The 26,251-nt window shown below is 34.5% G+C and overlaps 2 long non-coding RNA genes across 2 annotated transcripts in view; one reads left to right on the top strand and one right to left on the bottom strand.

The window, feature by feature from the left end:
• The window catches only part of LOC134807338 (uncharacterized), a 105,453-nt gene extending 84,819 nt beyond the window's left edge, over positions 1-20,634 (top strand). The window contains exons 2-4 of the long non-coding RNA XR_010147520.1: positions 3,341-3,452; positions 17,803-17,873; positions 19,298-20,634. This is a non-coding gene — a long non-coding RNA (uncharacterized LOC134807338). The remainder of the gene's footprint in view (positions 1-3,340; positions 3,453-17,802; positions 17,874-19,297) is intronic.
• LOC134807339 (uncharacterized) overlaps positions 1-21,970 on the bottom strand; it is a 171,162-nt gene extending 149,192 nt beyond the window's left edge. Inside the window, exon 1 of the long non-coding RNA XR_010147521.1 lies at positions 21,828-21,970. This is a non-coding gene — a long non-coding RNA (uncharacterized LOC134807339). The remainder of the gene's footprint in view (positions 1-21,827) is intronic.
• Positions 21,971-26,251: the final 4,281 nt, after the last annotated feature.

The raw sequence follows: 26,251 nt of genomic DNA, 5'->3' as shown, positions 1-26,251 counted from the left end.
GAAGCAAGGAGTTATTTCAGGACTACTTGATGACGCCAAATGTGGTCTTTTGAAGGTCAGCAATTTCGTGATCCATGTTATTAGAAATTTCAAGGAGTACTGCAATATCATAATCTGACTTTTTAAATGTAAATTACTTGGTTGGTCTTTACAACTAAATTAAAAAATAGTTTAGGGCTATATCAATTGCTCCCCATATTTGAAATTTCCAGAATTGACTATAGGATACAAGTGAGAGAATCTAATGAGAATAGATAACAATATTTACAAGACCTCCCATTGACTACAGGATAAAATTCAGATTTCTTATCATGACAAATATGTTCACAAACTGGCAGCTACCTACTTCTCCTAGCTCATCTCTAGCATTCTCAACATACCACTCAGCACCCTACAAACATGCACCCAATGTCTACAATACCTACAACATTATACTTCCATGCACTTGTTACTGTAGCAATGTCTTACTGTCATTCATTTTGTGAAAGTAATTTCTATTAATTCTTCAAGGTGTGAGAAACATGTAACTTCTTTTGTGAACTCTTCACAGTGACTCTACAAGCAGTATACAACTTTGTATATGTCTACCTGTGATGTAGTCATTACCATACTATTTACATGTGATCAGCAACAGCACAATTGCACAAATGATTTTCAAGCTCTTTTCCCGCCCAAATCACCCTTATCCTGACTACCCATTTGGAATTTCTTTCAGTGCTTTAAATGTACCTTGCTGAGTCTCAATTCTCTCTTACCTTAAATGTTCACTCATTCCTGCAGGGCTCGGCTTAAAAGTCAACCTGGCAAGAAGTCTCCCTTTATCTGTAGACTAAGTGAGATTAATTTGCTCCCACATTCCCAAAGGTTCTTTCAGTCTCTATTATAATGCTATTCATTTATAATTATAAATAAATAATAAATCTCTCCTTTTCCATTTATGTCCAAGTGATAGAAATATAATTAATTTCAATAGTAAGTAAGTATAAGTCCACTTTGTCTTAGAAGGTGATCATATTAGGATTCACTGGAGGGTAAAACAGGGCTCAGGTAAGTACTAGGGACAAAAAAAAATATGCCTTAAATAGTATGGTTTTCCCTAAGTGGAAATAAATATAAAGTTGTATCCCATTGTATCAGATTCATGTGAGAGCTATGAGAAATCTGATTATGATAAAACATGAATTAATGCTTGCTATATGCAAGATATCAGTTGCAAGTACTATAAAAATAGGTTTGTTTCTTGATTCTAAAGAGAACGTCTACATAGGGCCTTTTGTTTCTCTCAGCTGAAGTGGCCACTTGTGGCTCTCAAGCCTCTTGATCAGAGGTTTGTTTGAAGTAATGAATCAGATATGCAGGGATCAATTTCCAGAACCAGATGAGGGGGAAGCAAACTGGTTAACACTATGTTGGTGTGAGGCTGCCAAGTGGCAGACAAGCAGCTGTCCATATAGAACAAACAGAAAGACTGCAAAACTGTAAGGCAAAGTGTAACAGCTGATGCACATTTGCACTGTTGATTGTTCCTTGGGCCCAAGCCCAAAAGCTAGTCCCCTGATAGAGAAGCTACCTTTGGACAGTAATCTTTGCTCCAGTAAAGTGATGGGAAACAAGAAGCTTTCTCTGCTGGGATGTCCATGGTGTTGCTTTGCTTCTTTGGTCCATCCCCCTCATCTGGCTTGTATTTTGGAGAACTGGCAGGAAAATAAGGGAATAGAGCTATTTAAAGATCCAGGAGTGCTGGTTAGAGTATAAGGAAATGTTATGATTAAGCTGTTGTGCAAGGATAGGGGCAAATGGTAATGAATCTTCAGGGAATCCTGAGGATGGAGACTTTAGGCTCCTTAAAAAAGGGCTAAAGATTTGGCCTCAGACAATCTAGCAGGCCGTTATGGCCCCATGCACACTTAAAAACTGAAGAACAAGATGAGAAGAAAGAGAAAAAAGAATGGAGAAACATGAAGGGAAAGGGAGAATCAGAGACATCCTAAAATAATGCATTTACTCAACAGATATTTTTGAAGATCCACTGCATGTAAACACAGTATGTCCTTATATTAGGCACTGATGGTCAAAAGCCAATTGAAATTCTCATTTTCAAGGAAATCAATCTCTAGAAGGCAAAAACAAAACAAAACAAACAAAAAAAAACAAGGTTAGAAAAATAGATAACTACAATACAAAATTATACGGATCCAAAGTTATATGGGCCATATATTGCATAAATAGCAAGAAACAGATGATTACAAGGGGTCCTATAACATGAAACAAGAAGTATAAAATTACCTTACCTGAAAATCTAAGTTACTCAAAAAAGGTGAAGAAAAAGAAAATTTGATGACTTGCGGATGGTAGTTCGCAAGGTTCATGGTTTTCCAATAGGTATTATGGAAGGTTTTGTTTTGTTCCTATTCTGTGAAAATATGCAAACTTGGGCAATAGATCAAAGTCAGAAATTCTTCTATCTACACTTTATTTTTAAATATAAGCTTGAAACACATCAAAATATCACTTAATTATCAGATTTTCTAATGGTGCCTTATTGTGGCATTCCCACTTATATTATGTCAGATAACATCTGTCACGAAGAAGAGCCATTGATGATCCACTGTTATAAAGGCTGCACTTTGGGGAGGAAAGTAACTTTTGCTACTAGCACTAACCAGCTGGTAAATTATAAAGCAAGAAATGAGATATATTTCAGTAGATGTGACAGATGTAACATCACATCTGAACCACAAGAAAAAGCCATTTAAAACTATTTAAAAGTTGGAATGCCAATAATAATTTATCCCCTGGGGTGACAAAGAAGGGGTGAGATAAGGGAAAAGAATAAGAGAAATAAGCCTTCAGTGGCTTATTCCACAAACGAACGTGATAGATTTTTTTTTCTTCTGGCTCTGGTTTCTCAATAGCCATATTGTCATATTATTACTAAGATCAAAAGTATTTATTTTAGAAGGACGAAAAGCCTATGAAAGTTGATTTTTAAACTTATGTTCGGATTTTAGTCAATGTAATATTTACATTGTTTGATCCACTATGAAGTGAATCAGCAATACCTCCTTTTAAACAAGGGTCAGAACAGAGGTCCGCTTGAATTAGGAATTTTGCATAAAAAGAAAAATAGGAAGCTGGATAAGAATAAAATATTTTTAAGGTTTAAAATAGTGGTGCTAACTACCTGATAAAAGATGGAGAAAAAGGATATAATGGGGAAAGAGGAATCCATGAAGAGAGAGATAAATTGTATTTTCCAAAAAGTTTAATTGGTTAACTGGAGATGAGTTAAGAGTGCTTTGATGTCTTTCACAGGTTCTAAGTTTGATGTCTTTCACAGGTTCACAGGTGCTGTGATGTCTTTCACAGGCAATGGATAAAGCATCCTGCATTGTCCTAGGCACACTCTGTAGGGAAGATATGGGAATCTGAAGTCAACTTTGCCAAAATTGGTAAGTGAATAAGGTAGAATATCATCAAGATCTTGCCCCAGGTGATCTGAGAGTTCTACAAGGGCTCCCATGGTTGGTTTGCTCTTTGAAACTTAAGGTTCTAACTCTGAAACACAATAGCATAGTGGCAAAGGACTCAGGGTCTGGACTCAGAAAAACCCAAGTCATAGGCTAAATCCTAGGCTCTATCATTTACTGGTTATGTAACTAAAAGAAAATTAGTCTATATCAGTTTCCTTGCATAAAAAGTGGTGATAACAACAGTTACTATTTCATAGAATGCAACACATGTAAATATGAGCTTTTATGTTTATTCTTACTAATGACAGAAATAATGATATCCAAGTCAATTGGACTTCAAGTCATGTTTTGCTGTGAGAAGTATGGCAGTAACTTACTACATTATATTGGATGTCATAACAGTATAAACTGGATAAGAGTTGCATCATATTAAATTGATATACCATAGTACTTCCTGATCCATGGGGGATATGCTGCAAGAAGCCCAGTGGATGCCTGAAACCATGGAAGAGAATCAAGCCCTATATATACTGTTTTTTTATACATACATACCTATGATAAAGTTAAACTTATAAATTAGTCACATTATGAGATTAACAATAACTAATAATAAAACAGAACCATAACAATATTCTATAAGAAAAGTTATAGGCATGTGGTAATTCTGTCTCTCAAAATATCTTATTGTACTGTGCCCACCTATTTTAGGATTACCTTTGACTGTGAGTAACTGAAACCATGGGGAAAAAAATGTGGCTTAAGGGGGACAACTGTAGTTGCTTAACAGGGAACTTGACTTAGAAAATGAAACAGAGTTATGTTTTAATCTCATGAAAGCATAATAATAATGGATAATGTTTCTGAGCTTATAATTTTTTATTCGTGTTGTACTTCATCTGGAGAAATATTCTACAGATAAAGAAATTGGAATTGAAAGGAGCAAGTTAATTATCCAGAACCACACAGCCAGGATGCTGTGGAGGTAAAATTAAACCCAAGCCTTCTAAGTACACGTGTCATATCCCTTACTTGTAAATTCACTTAACAGCCATCATCATATCAGTTGACTATTGCTCTGTAACAAATCCTTTCAAAACTTCAGAGGCTTAAAATAATCAACTTTTTTGTTTTCATGATACTGGGTTGGATGGTATGTTTTTTAGGTCTAGGCAATTTTAACTGGGGATTGATGTTTTAGGATGGCCTCGCTCACATAATGAAAGTCTGGTTGGACTAGGAGGTCTCAGCTGAGATGGCTCACCTCTGCACCATCACTCAGCAGGCAAGCCTGTGCTTTTTCGCATATCAGTCTCAGGGAGTCAAAGAGCAGTAAGTGAGCAAGCTACAGCACAAGAACTTTGCAAGCCTCTGCTTGTGCCATATGTCTCACTGTTCCGTTGGCTAAAACAGGTCATACAGCCAAGTCCAGGGTCCCTGAATACAAGGAGGTATGAAAAAATTAAAGGATTCACAGTAAACATGCCAACATTTTAATATCCCTTAGTTCTGAGTGGTAAGAGTCTAGATAAATTTTTTTTTATTTTTTCTGTATCTTCCAAATTATCCAAAATGAACATTACTTTTGTAATATCAAAATAGAAATTTCTTAAATAATTTAGAAAATCGGGCCATTTTCTGGAGAACCACAAGTCCTGGTTGTAAGCTCATTTCTTTTTGAAATGGGAATTAAGACTTCTTTCTCTAAACCACAACAGATAATGTTACTGTTAGTGTTTCTCAGGTTTCTCTTTTGTCTTTCTCATCTTATTGCTCTGCTCACTCTTCCAGTATGATCTCATGAATTCCTGTTCCCTCAATTATAATTTACATGCTGAAAACTCCCAAATCCATACACCCAACAGAGTTCACACACAAGTGCCTCTGACCTGTTTCTCCAAATGCCTGCTGGACACATGCGCTTGGATGGGCATCCGCCCACTCTTAAAAATGCAAATGTGATTGTTACCATGCTCTTTCCTGTTTAAAACTACTTCCAGGGTCTAATCTTGCCCCCTTCTTCCATATATATTTTTTTCTGTCTCTCACTCTCATTCTGCTATGCACACCTTTCTTGTAGTTTTTTGGAAGTTTTCTCCCCAAAGTTTTTTCAGAGCTGCAAGCTGTCTTTTGCCACAAGCCTTCTTCATACATGCAGTTTTCTGGTGTTTGAAACCCCAGAAGTACCTTCCTGTATTTTAATATCAGCATTTTTATGATCTTGGCAAAAGCATCAACTTCAAACCAGTCAAATCGCTTAGGTTCCCAAGTTTTAGACCATTTATCTCAGGATGTTGCTAGAAATGATCAGCTCCTTTTTATCTTCCATATTTCAGATTAAATGTCACTTCCTCCTAGAAGCATTCCCTGATCACCCAGACATGGGTCACATGCCCTTAAGTGTTTTGAGAGTACCCCAAACTTCTTCTGCTACACAATTTATAAGACTATATTATAATTTTCAGTAAAATTTTCTGTGCTTTCTAATTAAACTATGATATTGGACCAAAGTTAAGGGCTATATTGGTCTGGTTTACCCTGGTATTATTCCCATTCCCTAGAAGAATGTGTGTGATATGAATACATATGATATATTCAGTAAGTTACTTTATTTGCTCAACTAAAATATACTCCTTAATACATATTTTAATGGAAAAAAACATTGGTGAGAAAATGACAATAAAAACATGTCATATAAATCTATTTATAATTTTATTTGAATAGTTCTAGGGGTATACGTGGTTTTTGGTTACACAGATGAATTGTGTAGTAGTAAAGTCTGGGCTTTTAGTGTACTCTTCACCTAAATACTGTACATTGTTCCTAACAGGTGATTTTTTTTTTTTATCTCTTATCCGCTCACTTTCCCACTTTTGAGTCTCCAAAGTCCATTATACCTAACTCTATGTTTTTGCCTATCTATAGGTTAACTCCCACTTATAAGTGAGAACATGAGGTATTTGGTTTTCCATTCCCAAGTTACTTCATTAGGATTATGGCACCCAGTTCCTTCCAAGTTGCTGCAAAAGACATTATTGCATTCTTTTTGGCAGCTGAATAGTATTGCGTGGTATATACATATCACAATTTCTTTGCCCACTCTTAGGTTGATTCTATTCTGTGCAATTGTGTACTGTGCTGAAATAACAATACATATGCAAGTGTCTTTTTAATATAATGACTTATTTTCCTCTAGGTAGATACCTAGTAGTGGGGTTGCTGGATTGAACTGATCTACTTTTAGTTCTTTGAAAAATCTCCATTCTGTTTTCCATAAAGGTTGTACTAATTTACATTCTCACCAGCAGTGTGTAAGCATTCCTTTTTCACCACATCTGTGCTAACATCTATTGTTTTTTGACTTTTTAATAATGGCCATTCTGGCCATGGTAAGGTCATTCTGCTTTTAATTTGAATTTTCCTAATGATTAGTGATGTCGAGAATTTTTTCATGTTTGTTGGCCATTTGTATATCTTCTTTTGCTAAATGTCCGTTCATGCTGTTTGCCCACTTTTTAAATTAATTTTAATTTTTATGTTAATTTCTGGGGTACGTGTGCAGGATGTGTGGGTTTGTTACATAGGTAAATGTGTGCCATAATGGTTTGCTGCACCCATCAACCCATTACCTAGGTAATTAAGCCCAGCATGCATTAGCTATTTTTCCTAATACTCTTCCTCTCCTGACCTCATCCCTTGGCAGGCCCCAGGTGTGTTGTTCCTGTCCTCGTGTCCATGTGTTCTCATTGTTCAGCTCCTACTTATAAGTGAGAACATGTGGTGTTTGATTTTCTGTTCTTGCATTAGTTTGCTGAGGATAACGGCTTCCAGCTTCATCCATGTCCCTGCAAAGGAAACCCCATTAAAAAGTGGGCAAAGGACACAAATAAACACTGCCTACTTTTTCATGAGATTATTATGTTTTTTCTTGGTTATATTTTGAGTTCCTTTTAGATTCTGGATAATAGTCCTTTGTCAGATGCACAGTTTACAAATATTTTCTCCTATTCTGTAGGTTGTCTGCTTACTCTGTTAGGTCTTTTGTTGTGCAGAAGCTTTTTACTTTAAAGTCCCATTTATTTAATTTTGTTTTTTCTTGTATTTGCTTTTGTGGTCTTAGTGATAAATTATTTGTCTAGAACAATGTCCAGAACAGTTTTTCATGGGTTTTGTTCTAGAATCTTTTCAGTTTCAGCTTTGAGATGTAAGACTCTAATCGATCTTGAATATTTTATATGGTGAGAGATGAGGACCAGTTTCATTTTTTCTGCATGTGGCTATCAAAATTTCCCAGCATCATTTATTGAATGTCCTTTCCCCAGTGTATGTTTTGTCTCCTTTGTTGAAGATCAGTTGGTTGCAAGTATTTGCTTTTGCTTCTTGATTCTCTATTCTGTTGCATTAGTTTATGTGTCTATTTTAATACCAGTACCATGCTGTTTTCGTTACTACAGGCACATAGTACAATTTGAAGGTGGTTAATGTGATGCCTCCACGTTTGCTCTTTTTGCTTTGGATTGCTTTGGCTACTCAGGCTCTTATTTGGTTCCATATGAATTTTAGGCTTTTTTCTCCTAATTCTGTGAAAAGTGACATTGGTATTTTGGTAGGAATTGAACTGAATCTGTAGATTACTTTGGGCAGTATGGTCATTTTCACAATATTGATTATTCCAATCCATGAGTAAGAGATGTTTTTCCACTTTGTGTCACCTAGATTTATTTCATCAGTGTTTTATAGTTCTCCTCATAGAGATTGTTCACCTCGTTAGTTAAGTATGCTCCTAGGCATTTTTTAGTAGCTACTGTAAAAGGGATTGAGTTCTTGATTTGATTCTCAGCTTGGTCATTGTTGGTGTATAGCAGTACTTTTGATTTGCATATACTGATTTTGTAACCTGAGACTTTATTAACTTATTAAATCTAGGAGTCATGGAGGAGTCTTTAGGGTTTTCTACGTATAAGAGCATATCACCATCTAACAGAAATAGTTTGACTTCCTGTTTTCCAATTTAGATGATTTTTATTTTTCTCTTCCCTGATTGCTCTGGTTGGGATTTCCTGTACTATATTGAATAGAAATGGCAAAAGTGGACATCCTTGTTTTGATCCAGTTCTTAATGGGAATGCTTTCAACTTATCCTCACTTAGTCTAATGTTGGCTGTGGGTTTGTCATATATTGCTTTTATTATTTTGAGGTACAGAACATGCCATATACATTTAAATGCCTCATATATTTTGGAAAATATTTGACTTATTCACTATATTGATGTGGGCTATTTTCAAGGTAGAATTTAACAAGTGATATTAGGAACACATGACCCAGTACACTCAGAGTTACAAAGCCTAAAAATAAAGCCTATGTGAAGACACACAGGGAACTCACAGTATTGATTGTAGAAGGTATGATTTCCCAGAGAACTCCGAAAAACAAACACACTTGATTTCTTCAGCTTTTTGTTCTTCATGTTTTTAAAGTGGCAAACAAAGTGAATTTATTGGCATCTCCCTTATATTGATTCTTGTCAGACAGGAGTAGACCTTTTTCAGATAGCTTTATCCAATAGATAATTCCAAAATTAATTTTAAAATTAAATTATATATGCATATACTTATGCTTATTAAATATATCTAATCATATGAAGAGTCATACCTTAATAATGAAAATAACTTAAAGCAACATAAATATGTATAAAAATACCAAGGAACCACAGCCTTATTAACACAGACTTAATCTGGAACAGTTGTGAAGCATTTTAGATGCTTTAGCCTAAGAAAAATTTCAGTAGGTTACTGTTTCATAAGAGAATAAAGAATTTTATGTTGGTAGTAGGGTCGTTTTTCCACAAAGGAATTAATATATTTAACTGAAAATTCTGTCCAAAAAACTTTGCTTCTGGTGAATATTTTCACCTAATTGTAATATAATTAAACCCATGGACTTTGGAGTAAGGATGAGTTTTGGAAGTTCTCTTCCAAGTGAGAGACTAGCCAATCTCATTTTTCTCATTTGCATAATAAAGACAATTATGTCTGTTTCATAACTATATAGTGATATTCATTCCTTCACTCAACTAATATCTATTGAGTGTGCATTATATAATAGGCAGCATCTAGTAACAAACAAGATACACACAGGCTACTTCTACACTAAGCTTACCATTGAATAAAGGAGGTTTTATTAAAGTGTGATGAAGCACTTAGCACAGCATTTTACACATAATAATCAATAAATGTCATTTATTGATATTATTACTTCTTAAAGAAGTAATAGAGCATGCCATCCTAAAACAAAAGAAAAAGGGGGGTGGATGGTATGAATTTACCTATATTCATATGTATACATACACATACATTCATATACACAAATATATGTGTATACATACACATACTTTCATATACACAAATATATGTGTATACATACACCAAGATTTCCAAATACACAAACATTTCAATGATTCTGCAATATCCACTACAATTCTCTATTTTAAAAGTATAAAATTCAGTTTAGCTTCTCTTAATATAGAGGCTTGGGATTCAAACTAATTTAATAAAGATTTTTAATGAAGTTGGAATAGTCAGTGACTCATAGGTCAGAAGTGGGTGGCAGGTGACAGAGGGGAAGGCCTCAGGGGGAAAAGAGACTCTCAGTACCAGTTCCCTATTCAGAATGCCACAAGATATTATTTATTCCATTATTTTAACCTACAGCTGATGCACAAGTCACATTTTTCCACACTTATATACATGAAAGTAGTTATGTTTAAAGAATACCTGGAAAAAAAAACTTGCCAAGCACTCCCAAACCAAAAAAAAAAAGGTTAATTTTTTTTAAAACTGTCTTATTCTGAGTCTTACCCTCTCTAATCTCCACTCCCCACCCCCGTAAGCCAGTTATAGAAGAAACTACAACCTCTTGTTTCATCAAGAACTATATAATGTTTATAATTTATAATTTAACCTAAAATTTTGTGTTATAAAAACAGTCATTTTGTCTCAATTTTAAGGTGCCTGTTGGTTGTCCTTAGTAATTTGAACAGCATAGAGTAAACAAGAAATACGTTTAAACCTATATTCTATTAATCAAAGATTTGTATAGTTTTGTCTATCTTTATCAGAATTATATTCATTCACATATTGATGTGCAATGTGTAATAAGCAAGAATTCACTGGGCTATGATTTCAATACTTTAACTGTTGTAAATTGAATAAAATATATTTTAAGGGTACAAACTATTTATTGCAATAATATATCTAAACCAAATAACCTACTTAAAAGCCTTCAGAGCCTAAATATTTAATAATAATTATAGCAATACAATAATCTGAATATATTGAACAAAAGCCTCACTGGTATTGAAGTATAAGGTAAGAAATTATTAGCATAGATAGGAAATAGTATATTAGGCCAACTAACATGAAACTATATAAAATGTAGTCAGAGACGATTATGAAATAATTGTGCCAGTCCTCTCATAAGAACAGTGATGCAGAATTAAATGGGTGGTTAATATTATAAGGTAAACTCTTAAGCTAGACATTGCTAAATTTATTTAGGCAATTTGGTTGCCAAACAAGACAAGATGTTATAAATACTTTTAAAAGAAATAAAAAGCAACTATAAATGTGGGTATTTGCAGTATAAGTCTACCCTATGAAAAGATGTCTGTAACAGATAGCATTCACTATAATCAAGAAGGAAAAAATATATACATATATAAATTAAACAGCCAGAAAGAATGGAGGGCATAGTACGTGGCACACATTTGACTAGATTCTGTAGGTGAATCAGAGCTAAGATATTTATTTTTCAATATATTCTGAGCACTTGCTAAGTGGCAGACATAGTGCTAAGCACTGAGTATATGGCAGGCAGCATAATAAAAGTCCTTTACCACTATGAGTCTGGTAAGACTGGTGAGTAAACAGGAAATTGAAATTTAATGAAATATATTCTGTAGTACCCGAAATTTAGTATACGGCAAAAGAGAAGTTTGCAAAATCTAGAAATCAGGAAAAGAGTTTCATGTACATTTGAAAAAGTTCAGATAGAAGATACGAGAAGACAAATTTATCTGGGGCAAAGGTTAGAAGCTAATGTTTAAGGAGAAAAGACTAGCTAGGTAAAGTGTGGTAAGCTTATCAGAATATTATCCTTGACCAGAAAGTAGGAACTTTATGTTGCAGGCAAGTCAGTCGTGAGACTGGCAGGTAGAAAACTTCATTTACTATTATAATATAGTGATTATCCAATGATAGAAAAACAGTGGAAAGGAAAGGAAAACTAGTGTGAAAGTATGTAGGTTAGGGTGTTGGAATCCTGGGCTCTTCACTTTAGTGAACGACGAAAAGGGGAAAAAATAGAATCCCAGAGATTTTTCAAAAGAAGAATCAAAAGATATAGTGACATATTGGATGCTGTAAGATGCCCGAGAGAAGAGTGAAAGGCAATTCTATAATTTGAGTTCAGGTCTCTAGAAGTATGAGAGTGCTAATGCCCATGGTTTTATCTGGAAAGAAAAGGTAGTTTGGGGAGCAAAATTCTGAATTCACTTGGAATGCACTGAATTTAAAATGATATCCACAAATCAATCCAGTCTATACTACTGCGAGTTGAGAATAAACACAGGAAGAAGGCATGCAGGAAACCAGGGCTGAAGATGTCATTTGGGAATTATCTGCATAGAAATCAGAAAGGAAACCATGAGTATATTCTAAGAACAGGAAAGGTTTGAGGTAGAAGCTTGAGTGCCCTCCCCTAAAGACTGAGAGAAGAAAAGGAAGTCATTAAAAACATAGAGAAAGAATGAGTAGCAGAATGGGAGAATCTATGCAACTTACCAACCAAAGCAGAAGAAAGATTCAAAAAGAAGGTGATTTCAAATATTAAATACTTAAGTGCATCCAAAAAACCAAAACATCTAAAAAAAATAATAGCTAAGGTACAGTTCCTGGCTGTAGGGGCAAAGAGGTCACTGGTAATCTTTTGATAGTATTTTCAGGAGTTCATGAATTTGGAAGATAAATCTTATTTCACATAGTTAAAATGGAGCAAGTGGGTATGAACTAGAAGCAATGGAGAAGTCCCTTTCTTCAATATTTTGATGTAAATGGAAAGACTAAAATGTAGCTAGAAAAGTAGCAGGGTCAAGGAAGGTGGGTTCATTTTATGTTTTAATAATGCATATAGTTGAGTAAGTTTGGAAGCAACCTTTACGTTAAAGACAATCAGTTGGGCATCAAAGAAAAAAAACGTGACTAAATTATTATTTCTACCTTCAAGGAGCTTACAGCTCCATGGACTTTTTTCCAAGTGCCTGAATCGAAACATGAGAGGATGAAGGTGAGGTAATGTGAGAGTGTTTTCAGTAAAATTCAGCTTTCAGCATAAATAAGAAGCAATATTTCCACTAAGAATGAGGGAAAGAAAAATGGAGGATGGTTAAATGTTTTAAGTAGAAAATAATAACCAGGATAATAGCTTGGTGACATTTGAGAGGTGAATAAAAGGGTTGATGTGATGACAGGCATAATCATGATGAAACTCCAAAGAATGAATCTGCAGTTTTCAAACTCTTGTGCATTTTCTTTCATCAGCAATCCCTGGCCTGACAGCAAAAGCAGAGTGAGTAGGCGGTCAGGATAACAGATATTTGAGGAATGATGTTTAGGGAATAAGCAGCATCTTTGAAGATTAAAAAGAGCATGTAGTGATCTAAAGTTAGATTACATACATAAATTAAAGTACAGGAATTCTAGTCCTATAAATGAAGTACCTTAAAGACTAATGATATAATAGGGTTAATATCATCAATACTAATTAACATCCATAACAAAAATGGAAGATACAACATGGTAGAAATATCAATGGCTTATTTCTGGTATGAATCTGGTCTGCTATTTAATAGAGAACTTGGGAAGAAACAAAAATAGCTTTCAGTTCTGCTTAAGAGGTGATACCTATTCTCATTAAAATGTTTCTTAGTTCTCACAAGGCAACTAATTCCATGGCTAAAAACAAACAGAAGTTAACTGTCTGTCAAAAGCTTAAAATGGGCCTTGATAACGCATCTTGACTTTCGCCCATGGTCCTCCTGGAGAAAGGCCACAGCCAGAATCCTCGATGCCAAGAAAAGTTATTGAAAGAATTCTCTTACTAACAGGGTCTTCCGGTACTGAAGTGCAGAATGACTCTATCACCCTTGTTCATTCACTTTGGTTCCAAACAAACTATACACAAAGCTCTACTCTGTGAAAAGAAAAAAATGAAGAATTTGGAGGGTAGAAAATATATCTCTCTTAGTTAGACATGTTTGATGGCAAAGAACAAAGGCACACAAAAATAAGTTAAAATTCAAAATGGATGTTTTTGTAGGTGTGCAATAGTTGATCACACATTCATTTTTGGCCAAGAAATGAAAGGAGCTGGACACCAGAGGGACTGAGCCAGGGAAATGGAAATTCACTAGTGGAAATTTCTTTCCTTCTCTCTCAGAATTATTTTCTCTTTCTACTTCCTGCTGCATATCTTCTCCAAACTTCTCTTTCTCTCTGATAGCCAGTTTTCCTGCTATCCTTGAAAATGGTCTATAGTGAATAGAGGTCCAGCTCCCTAGTTAACTAATTTACATTATCTCTGTATAAATTCTCCATAGCTAGAAGAGATCATTTAAATGGCTTCCAGAGTTCTGGATGAACAGTTTCTTCAAGAAGGAATTTGGGTAAGGAAAATATTTAGCATTTCCAGCAGCATGGTCTAGAACTTTGATTTGCAATCCAGACCATGTCTAAATTACAGCAATTAACTCCAAAGTTGTATACAAAAACATTCTTGGATATCCCACACAACATCAACTAAAAGGTTTGCATGTATAAATTATGTTTAGCTGAGAATATGGGAGTATGTTATTCTGTGTTTCTCTGAATTGTCATGTAGAAATCTTGAGAATTAACCAGGAATTAATAAGCTTCAAATTGAGTGCACATCCTTTGAGATAGCTAACAATCTACTTTTGTGAGGATTCAAATTATGCTTTCCAATCAAGTATTATCACTATACATTTTAGGAAAACCAAAATCAAGTCCTCAAGTGTGGCAAGCTAATATAATGAAAAATAATGGTTACCCATCAGTAGAAGAAACCAACAGAACATAGCAACATAAAAGTACTACAGACTTTTTCCAGCAGAGGTACTTGATTACCTTATGAATTGACAATCTGTCTCTACATTTCTAAGTTCCTACTTAAGTCAGACAAATTTAGCTCTCTTGAAGAAGGTATGACTTATTCCAAAACACTAATTTGTATGTAAGAAAAAGTTCTGCTACTACCATTGCCCCTTCTCAATTCTCATCCAAGCAAGGATGTTGTTTTAAATTGGATCCTCACACTTGAGTCAGATCTTTATAGGAACACAGCAAGACAGGAGACTTGTCCTGTGTGAATCATATCTTCAGCAACTGTGTTAACCTGTAAAGATGGCAAAAAAATGATTGAGCATGTTATATTGAAACTACAGGTCAAATCCCTTAAAAAACTGATTTCAGATAAGGATTTTTTTAATCTTTAAATGTCCTTGCTTTGTATAAAATATTGTTCCAAGCAACTTCCATTAGCTATGACAGGAAATATTTGTATCACAGAAACATTTGGAATGTAACAGCTGATTGCAAACTTATAAGCATATGCTGTGGACTGAATTGTATATCCCCAAAATTCACGTGTTGAAGTCCTAGTTCTTGATGGGACTTTATTTGAAGACAAGGCTTTTAGGAGGAAAGTAAGGTTAAATGAGATAAATCATAAGGGTAGGGTCTTAATCCTATAATATCAATTGCCTCAGAAAAGGAGGAAGAGAGAGAACCCTCTCTCCAAATGCACATACTGAAGAAAGACCATGTGAATATACAACAAGAAGGGGATTGTCTACAAGCCAGGAAGAAAGCACTCACCAAAACCTGACCTTGCTGGTACCCTGATTCCAGATTTCCAGACTTTGGAACTATGAGAAATAAATTGGTTGTTTTAACCACGTAGTCTATGGTATTTTGTGATGGCAGCCCAAGCTAACTAATACACAACTCAGTTGCTCCAAAATCACAAAATTTGATGCTAATTACCAAAGAAGAGATCTTTAAGCATAAGGGAAATTATGAACTTGCAACTTCTATGATAGCTATTAATTAATTAACCAATTCATCAATTATAATCGCGCTACATTTGGCTACTTTCGATATATTACTTTCTTGTAGATGCAGAATAAATGCTAAAATATAGCTACAAAGATAATTACATTTTGAACTGACACTTTATGAAAGTTATTTTGATTTATGAGAAACCCAATAGCTCTTAACTTGAGATAACTGAATTAATCATAAATTGATTTTATTATGGAATGATTAAGCTTGAGGATGAAGTCATCATTGCATTATTAATTTATATACTATGAAGATGCAATTTATGTTTGTGATTTTTTAATTTACAAGTTCCAAATACCAATAAAGCCTGCTGCTAATTTGGGTCTTTGGTTTAGCACTTCAGTTGCCTCATTTTACGTAATGCCACCTAACTTTATTCAGAGGAGAATTTCTAAATATAAATAGAGAAGGTAATTTTAGAAATTTAATTAGTGATCCCTCCCACACCACTGATTAAGTTTGACTTCAGATCACTGATTTTCAAAAAATATTATCTAAAAATTCCATGAGCTAAAATGATTATTTATTTAATATCACATCCCTGTATGCTATATACTTTTTAAAAAAAGTACAATCTCTGCTAGTTGTTTACACGAATGGAGTAATGAAAATGGATGTATCGCAGCTATATGGGTTGCTTTGAAATAGAGGATTTCTTTCCAAGAGGGTATGATATTTCACTGAGGACCTATGATGTTACATGCAAAAGAAATAGGGAAAAAACATTTTTTAATTATATTATTTGAGATACTGAGGAAATATAAGTATTTTCCTGAGCTAGAAGCCATTTAGGTAGAAGGCAACTCTATTTTTAGTTCTCTTTATTAAAAAGAAATGTAGTAGGCATAGAATGTTTAAAAATAATTATTACCCAAGGGCATGTTAAGATATTATAGATCATAGGGTTTACCCCATATTATCCTTCAAAAGATAAAAAGAATATATTACACTCCTCCTTTCATACATTCAACAAAATATTTATTCTGTACCTACCAATTGTTAGGTTACATGCTAGGAATTGTAGAATGTATGATGATTAAAAATAGACTTGGTTTCTATGTTATTGTACTTGTGGTCTAGTGGAGGAGCATGCCACTAATAAAGTAATCACATTAGTCAATGTAAAATTACAGATGTGGCACATGCTGTGAAAAAAAATGTATATGTTGTTATAAGAGTGCTCTGGGCTAAAACAAAAGCACTGAATTATCCTGAAACAGAAAAGACCTCAAAGAGGTAACTGTCCAGAGCTAGAGAAATGAGAGAGAGCCTGGTAAAAGATGACATTTAGTGTTTTACTTTTATCCCAAAAGTAATAAAAACTCTTTGAAGCTTTTAAGTAAGTGGGGTAGATGATTGGAATAATTACATTTGCGTTTTAAAAATACGTGCAGTCTAGTGGAAGAAAGGTTGGATGCAGGCAGACCAGTTAGAAAATTATTTTGGAAGTCCAAAGGAGAGCTCTTGTTGCACAGACTGGAGTATTGCTATGAAAGTAGGAAGAAGTAGAGGGAAAATCAACAGAAGTTGATCAAAGGATTGAATATGTTCAAATCATTAAAACATATCTTGCTCCCATTAGATTACAATATCAGTGTTAAAATAGATTAAGAAAAAAAATCTACTCAGGCTATGATATAAAAACTTCTCCAGCTTTTTGTGCCAATGAAGTGAGCATTCTGCAATGTGGATTAAAAAAATCTTCAATATCAGTATTTCCAGACTTATAAGAATCCCAAATATAAATAGCCTATTCCTGGTTAATCATGATGCTGCTTTGTTCCAGAAGTCCTAGTATACAATATTCAAATGTAATTTTTGTCTCTGAATTCTCATTTAAATCTACTTCTGTAGAAGTAATCTCATATCCTGTGTAAAAATTATCACTAATTTGTCCGGTACTGCTTAGAGCTTATCATTTATAAGGGGACTGACATTTCACCAGGGGAAGACTACCCTTAGATAGTCAGGATTTCATGTTGCTAGGCAACCCAGCAAAGTAGCCCAGAAACATTTAAAAAAAATAGATTGTGTGTGCTAACCTCTACAAATGAGGACATATCCAAATATGAATTGAAATTCCCATATATTTTTAAGGAAACTAACTTATTCTATAATCCTTCTTCGTCTGCAGTGAGGATTGCTAATGTGAGATGAGAATCTACTCACAAACATTAAGAAGGTAACATGATGAGTGAAGTAAAGGTAAGTAATTTTCTCAACATATGAATCAATTTAAGCTTATAATTGAGATGATCTTCTTTTTAAAATAATAATTGTTACATAAATAATTTAAGACATGATATCAATTATTCACACCACCTGACTGATCTATTTTCCTAAAAATCAAAATTAAGCCCTCAATAATTTTTGTATGAGTGGTCTGACTATCAAAGGATTCTCCATGAATTCACAAAGATGAATTCTTCCATTCATTATGAAGTTGTTTAGTTTGACTTTTCCTCTGAAGGTAAAGCCTCCTAGAAAATCAGGGGAAATAATAAAACTGTCAGATGTCAAATTGGCTTTTCTGTCAACCCATTCCCCCGTGTCATTTTTCTTGGATTTTGATTTCATCTAAAGAATAAAATTTGAAATATGAATTTAAAACAGCAACACTAAATTCTTATTGCAAGGTCTTCAGGTATCAGTATATAGATATATATCTATAAATGCACAGATTATGTACCTGATGTACAAATATTTTCCATTTATTCCTTTAAAAAGAATAAAGTGTAGGCAATTCCATTTATCCAAGTTTTCTTATATTTGTTTCTTCTTCTGTGAACACTCACTTTCTGACAATGCTGTTGACAATGTCACCCCCAATATGACAGTTTTATTATTTTATTCAATCTGTGGTTTAGACAAATTCAGCATACTCTGAATTTAAACCAACTTCAGCTTAGAAATCTTAAGAGAAAATGCCATTTTTTAGCAGAAAAACATTAAATAAAAGATCTTAGACAAAATATAAAATCAGAAGAGAGGCCAAGAATATTGACATTAAAAGCCTAATACCCTCTCTACTTTTATATCAACTTTATTCCTTTTCTTTTGAACTGTATATGCACTTATGTTTGCTTCTCCTTTCCTTTTGCAGATTTTTCCTTTAGTTTTTATAGTAACACTTGACTTACTGCATTTTGTTTCTTGATATTTAATCTTTGCTTGTTAAACAAAAATAGAATATGCATGAATATCTCTTCATTATAAAAGCAATATTTGTTCACTATATAAATGTGAAATATAGGGACAGGTAGTAGGAAGAAGTTATCTATTGTTCCAATACTTACAGATAACAAACCACGGACCTTTCTTAGAATCTTAGAATGATGAGACTGAGAATTATTTCAAATATATGATCTCTTCTATAAAGACCAAAGAAATTCTACAATGCCCAAGCATTTTTAGAGGTAATGACCTTAAACAGGAAAATTAGAATTTTAGAACCGATTACCACTCATTTTACCAATGAAGAAACAAGTTCAGAATAACTAAATGACTTGCTAAGGTGAAACAGCTTTCACTGTCATGAGAAATGGATGATTATTCCCTGTATGTTTCCGCTGTCATCTGTCATTTTCAAGCATCAAATGTTTTCTTTCTTTCTTTTTTTTTTTTTAAAGATGGAGTCTCACTCTGTCACCAGCCTGAAGTGCAGTGGCGCAATCTCAGCTCACTGCAACCTCCGCCTCCTGGGTTCAAGCAATTGTCCTGCCTCAGCCTCCCCAACTAGCTGGGACTACACGCGCACGCCACTACACCTGGCTAATTTTGTATTTTTAGTAGAGACAGGTTTCTCCATGTTGACCAGATCTCGAACTCCTGACCTCAGGTGATCTGCCCGCCTTGGCCTCCCAAGGTGCTGGAATTACAGGCTTGACCCACCGCTCCCAGCCTGTTTTCTATTCTTGACCAAAAAATAGAACCATCTAAACAAGTTGTCTATAACAGAGATTTCTGGGTTGCATAATTATTCAATGAATTAGTTTCTCAGGGAGAAACCCACATTTTCCCAAAAGTTACCAAGCAGCTGATGACCAGCAAGTTTTGCAAATCTGTTACAGACCAACTCTTTCTTCTTTCGTAACTTTCACGTTATATATTGTCTCCCTTCTTTATATTCTCCATTCCATTTATATTCATTTAAGGCATTTATATTCATTTAAGGCATTTATATTCATTCAGGCAGTGTGCTAGCTATAAAGGCAGACATATAGAAAATAAAGAAATTGACTCTGACCTTGAGGGTTGAGAAGTAGGGCATGGTGAGAAAATGAAAGAGAGGTAGACACCACTTAAACTAGTAATTACAAATTAAGTTCTATAATACAGTTATGAAGTGCTTTGTGAGTGTTGCTAGTTGAATTGTGTCTCCCCCAAGCAAAATATATTCAAGTCCTAAACCCCAGTACCTGTAAATGTGACTTTATTTGGAGACTCGGTGTTTGCAGATGTAATCAAGGTAAAATGAGATCATGCTGGATTATGGTGGACCCTAAATATGATGACTGGTGTCCTTTCAAGGAAACAGAGCTTCAGAAATACAGACAGCCACAGAAAGAAGGCCGTGTACAGACAGAGGCAGAAATTTGAGTGATTTGGCTACAAGCCAAAGAACTGCAAGGATTGCCGACAACACTAAAAGCTAGGAAAAGGAGAGGAGGCATTCTTGCCTAGAGCCTTCAGAAGGAGAATGGCCCTGTGCTATTTTGATTTCAGATGTTTAATTTCCAGAACTGGAGAGAATAGATTTCTGTTGTTCTAAACCACCCAGTTTGTGATGACTTGTTAAGGCAGGAAACTACTACAGTGAGTATCCGTTAAATGGCTTCATTTTACAGTAAAACAAAAGATTGGAATGGTCAGTGAAACATATAAAAACCGTATAAATTAAACTGTCTTATATTTTGTAACTGCTAGAGCCAAGTCCTCTTGGAAAAATAAATCATATTAAATCTGTGTTTATCTTTGCCTATTTTTCACCAACATGAAACAAAACACAGAGGTATAAATATTTGCAATAAAATGTATTTTAAAATTCAGTAAATGCATACAAAATTCTTGAAATATATATATTTTTTACTATATAAAAGGCCCAAATAGTTTCAATTCTTAATGATACATAAGACTATACTCAATTATGTTACAGAAATTTATCTCTCACATATATAGATTATATTTTCTTTGGGGAATTTTCAGAGATATTTTAGGAACCCCTAACAATGAATAAAAACAACAGACTGTGTACCCTGCAGCATCCTGCCCTAAATCACACAGCTACTAATGTCAAGATCTCTCAAAAAAAGAGAAGATTCTAGCATAGGGAAAATGAAAAAAGAATGATACCAAATACAAAAAAAAGAGCTAAGAAATGAACATATAAGGAAAAGATAAGCCCAACTTTAGGAATGAAACCTTTGGACCAAGATAAGAAAATATAGGCTAATGTTGGATTCCTATTTATCACCTAAATTAAATAAAATATGGGGCTCTTGGCCATAAACTCTCATCTTAGGAGATAAAAGTAGAGAAAGTGGAAAGAAAGATCTATTAAAAAGATACCAACAAAAACTAGAAGGAAACTGAATTCAGATGCAGTTGCCCCAGTTTGTAACAAGCAGCCTAACCCTTTATATAGAAACCTGTGTTGGGTGTCTTTCTTATTTTATTTTGTTTTGTTTCACCCTTGAACTAGAAACTGAACTTATAAATGTAGTATAACCAGATTTATAAACTGTAGATGATAAATACTACACATGGAAATATGAAACAGCTACTATAATTACACAAATATATGAATAACAGTAGTAGCTGCTGTTGCATTTTCTAACCCAACTTCCCTGCCTTCCCTCTTTCCTCAGAGGGACTCCATCTGATAACCATAATGAAATAAACATAGATGATCATTGCCATCATAAGCTAGCACATGTGCTCTTGCTATATATCAAATTTTACTCTAATTTATTTATATATACCATCGATTTTATCTTCATATTAATAATAGAATAGATATGCCAATATTACACATGGAAAACTGAGGTTCAGGGAGCTTAAATGAGTTGCCTCAACATCCCTCACTGGTAAATGAAAGAGTTAGAATTCAAACCCAGGTAAGTCTAACACAACAGCTCATATTATTAACCACTGACTTACACAGTTTCCCTTTGCCTTCATTTTCTGTATCCTCATTTTAAATTGACACAAAAGTAGAGCCTGTGATATTCTGTAGACTGGACGGGTATAACGTCCAAAATGGGGGAAAAATCTCCTTACGATGCTTTGCCCAATCACTTGCGAGATTCTCTCAAATACTTTGTGGGTGGAGCCATCAAAACCTTGGGCCTGGTCAGTCTCTTCTAACATTACCCAAAAGGGTGAGAAAGTGGGAAGAAGCAGAAATTTCTCACGACATCCTAAACTTACAGGTGAAGAATCTGGCTTGCTAATGCCCCAGGTTCAAACCTTGAATGCCTATACTTTGAATGGATAAAGATGTATCAAAGTGAAAGAACAGCTTTCAAACCAAGAAGGAGAGACAATTCAACCAGTCGATGAAGGAGGAAAATCAGAGAGAAATTAGGGAGCTGCTAATAAGAGGTCCAATTGTCTTCCTACTCCCCTTAGTCAAAAATTGATTTTATGCATGTATGAATGGGGAAGAACAGATAGTTAGAAATCTTCATAGGCCTGATGGTGCCTTATGCTTGGTAGAAAAGGGCAGGTGGGATCTGGGCAGTCTGCTGCTTTGATTGCTCTTTCTGCCCTCACAATCTATCAAGAAGACAGAGCCATCCCAGAGGGAGAGTAGAGAAAGAAATCAATGACTAGCCAATATTTTATTAATTTTAGTTGTCACTAGACAAACGAGCATTTGAATTTATTTTAGAAAAAAGATAAAGACAGAGAACAGCAAAAGGAAGATAATTTTTTAAATAATTCCTTATAAGAGGGATGACTATTTTAACATCATAATAGTTTTTTTCTTTTCTATTCATTTGCCTCTAATATATCGAATGCAATTATAACTGGCTAATTTCTCTATGACTGTATATTTACATATCATATATGTCTGACTATAAATAAATATACTTATTTCTACAAAAGTAGAGTTACATATACCACATAGTTTTCTGTAACCTCATTTTCCCTCTTAGCAGCATAATATGAACATTTTCTATATCAACAACATAAATTTGTGAAACTTAAATTACGAAAATTTGTGGTACAGATTAGTATTAACATATTTAAAATCATCTTGTAAGAAATTTTAATTATTTTATTTATTCTATTAAAAATAATATTGCAATGAATATGCTTATTTGTCTGATTAATTCCTTGGGTAAGATTTCTAGAATTAGATTTTGGTTCAAAGAGTATGTCATCTTTTGATATGTGTTTCTTTCTGGGAATGTTGTACTGGTTTACTCCCACAAGCAATATATGAAGATGCCCATTTTCCAACACCCTCGCCCACACTAGGCCTGGTTAATGGCATATTTTAAAACTATTTTATGGTATGATACTTATGTGTAGGATGGAAACTCTAGTATTAAGTGTCAATGTTGAGATTATTCCCTTATTGAGTGAAACAATGAAACCAATTATTTACTGTTTGATAAAGAATAGATTTTCTGAAGAATATTAGCAATTAATGGTAGATTATATTAAGGACATGAATATTAATAATTATGGTAGATTACCATAAATGTTTGTGCTTTCAAAATATTCTTGGATTAACAACATCAGAAATTTTAGCTTTAATGACTTGAATTATTTATTAACTTTCCCATTATTAGCGTAATATAAACCAGTATCATTTTTTAGCCAAAAAAATAATTAATCTGCACCACAGTTCCTCTTTTGTGAGTCATCAAATACCACCTACCTGTGACAAGTTTCATGAGCCATTAGAAGGGATTTTCCATTCTCTGCGATGGATCACTGACACACAGTAAAATGTGTACAAATTAGCTTTACTTTTCCAGACAAATAATTATATTTATTTTTAAGGTAGGTTATAGTTGAAAGAGCCACAGGAAACTCTGTGTCTTTGCTTCCCTTTCATGCGTATGGACTCATATTCCATGATTGAAAGGTAAGCCATATTTTTTTTCTCTAACTTTAAAAGATAAGGAAGAAAAAGCTCACCCCATTTAATATGCTAAGTGTAGTCATTAAGTGTTTCTCAGTTGCTCAAGATCAGTAAAAGAATAAACATATTCTGTACATTATACAGGCAAAACTACAACTCAGTCTCAATGTTCCCCATGTTCATGGGTGATGCATATGCTGCCTCAGGTTCATCCAAGCAAAGAGACCCACCAATGAGCTCTTTGCCTAATTTTGCTTTGAGTCACTGCCATAAAATTACTAACATTTTGGAACAAAATAATTCTATTTTAAGTATATTCTGAATAGTACTTTATTTTGTTTAAGGTTATGTTTTTAGTGGCAGTTGAAACAGTTTTGCCTTAACTGTGAATTTAGGAAAAGTTAAAAAGTCCCAAACAAGTCCTCCAAAAAGTTTCCAAAACAAGAATGCCAAGAAAAGTAATTCAATATATGAAGCTAAATGGAAGTTCTACCTCCCTGAACAACATCATTTCTTACATGTTGCTCATACCAATCCTGATTAAGAAAGAGTTTGGGACTAGTTAAGCCTGGAAAAGTAAGTGATGTGTGTATGGCATTTCTGGAAACTTTCTTCTTTCCTTTTGTTGTTTTCTTTTTTCTTTTTTTTTACCATAAGAATGTAACGTTTAAAGGTTTTCTTAATTTTTTCTAAAATGATGTTTCAAAATATCAGATTGCACCAGTTATATACAGGCCCCCACACCTATGTTGGTAGAACTTTGAGCTAGAAATTACACCTAAATTCTTTAACCCAGTGAGCTCCCACTCCCAGGGAAAAATCAGAAAATTGTCTGCATGAGAATTTTTTCCTTTTACAATTAGTTAATAGTTAATATCTTAGAATCTACTGACAATGACTGAGGCTGATATAAAATAATGTGAAATTATATCAAATATATCATTTTTGTGCATTGTTAGTATTAACTGGCCACTTAGTTAGACAGTTGGGCAGATGGGTAGATGCATCAACTATTAGGATCATTATAGCAATCAAGATCATTCCAAACAACTCACAGAATAGAAAGACCATTGAATCTACAGTCAAAAAAGCCTCGATTTAAATTTAAGCATTTACTAAATGTGCAACTTGGCTAATTGCGGAATCATCATAATAACGGGTGCACAATTATTTGTTGCATAAATGATTGACCAATTGCCACTAATTCAAGAATTGACAGATTCTTCATTCGGTTGTACTGAATGTGAACGGACTAAAAGATAATTTTGTTTTTTCTAAAGTTACTGACATATTTTTCTTCTTTTCTTGCTTTTTTTTATTTTATTTATTTATTTATTTATTTTTTGAGACAGAGTCTAGCTCTGTCGCCCAGGCTGGAGTGCAGTGGCACGATCTTGGCTCACTGCAAGCTCCGCCTCCTAGGTTCACGCCATTCTCCAGCCTCAGCCTCCGGAGTAGCTGGGGCTACAGGTGCCCGCCACCACGCCTGGCTACTTTTTATATTTTTAGTAGAGACGGGGTTTCACCGTGTTAGCCAGGATGGTCTCGATCTCCTGACCTCGTGATCCACCTGCCTCGGCCTCCCAAAATGCTGGGATTACAGGCGTGAGCTACCACGCCCGGCCTTTTCTTGCTTTCTTAAGGAAATTTTAAGTTTGCATGCCGATCTACTGAATGCTTTGGAAAATTGATGCCTGAAATTAAACATTTTTCCCATCATCTCACCTATGCCAAAGAAGAACAACCAAGAGGAAAATAATTGGACTTCGTTGTTATTATGCAAGCCCAGATACTCTGCTTTCTGCTTCCTAATTAAATACCTAAGCAGTGAAAGTCTTCATGGTCCTTCATTCCTTGAGGACTGCCATAACATAAAGTATAGTCAGTGTTCCTTAAATCCTCCTATATAAGAAGAGAAAGGGAAAGTTTCTGGAAATGTGACCTTATTTAGGCTAGAGAAAGCATATGGTGGCAAAAACCTACACTTACATACACTTTTTTCCTTTTCATTTTTGTACCCTCCCAAAGAATATTTGGCAGATAAACCTTTCACGCCTATGGCAAGTCACACATGTTGGCTCACTCAACACCCATTTCAAACCACTTTTCCTTGCCTCCCTCTATTTTGTCATCCCAGGTTCCCCTAAACCTAGGGGTGACACAGCTATAGTCAATAAAGCATAGGATAAGATTGCTGGGCAACTCTTTCCTCTTTCCTTCTCTATTCCTGTAACTTTGGCTAAATCCTCACAGAAGCAACAACCACCTTTCAGCCAGAAGGACAAAAACCACACCTTAAGGACAGCAAGAGCTGAGTTAGCCAGAGTTCTTGATGATGTTGTTGTGATATGTACATTTCTGAGTTGTTTTTGTTATGACAAACATAAAGCACTTACTTCTTTAACCCACTAAAGAAGGATTTCTTCACTTGCCTTTGAATGTATCATTGATACAGTCTGACTTCTAGTCTTCTCTCTGAGATGCT

Source organism: Pan troglodytes, chromosome 9 (assembly GCF_028858775.2).
Source record: "Pan troglodytes isolate AG18354 chromosome 9, NHGRI_mPanTro3-v2.0_pri, whole genome shotgun sequence".
NCBI lineage: Eukaryota > Metazoa > Chordata > Mammalia > Primates > Hominidae > Pan > Pan troglodytes.
Note: the sequence above shows the minus strand (reverse complement) of the source record. Positions and strands in the feature narration are given on the sequence as shown.